The following is a 232-nucleotide window of genomic DNA, read 5'->3' as shown; positions in this document are numbered from 1 at the left end:
GGGAAGGGCCCTCAGCCGGCCTGGGGGGGACAGTCGGGGACTCGGCACCAGGGCAGGAGCTGCCAGGGACGGGTAGAGCCTGGCTGTGTGCAGCTGGGGCTGGAAGGGGAAGGTCTGGTGGGTCCCCAGGGCGCTGTATGAGGGTCCTGGGAAACGGAGGGCGAGGCCAATTCTGGCTGGGAGATGCAGACTGGGGCTGGGGTGGGGGTCCGGTCCTCCGGGTGTGGGAGCT

This window comes from Apaloderma vittatum, unplaced genomic scaffold (assembly GCF_000703405.1).
Source record: "Apaloderma vittatum isolate BGI_N311 unplaced genomic scaffold, ASM70340v1 scaffold39787, whole genome shotgun sequence".
Taxonomy (NCBI): Eukaryota; Metazoa; Chordata; class Aves; order Trogoniformes; family Trogonidae; genus Apaloderma; species Apaloderma vittatum.
Note: the sequence above shows the minus strand (reverse complement) of the source record.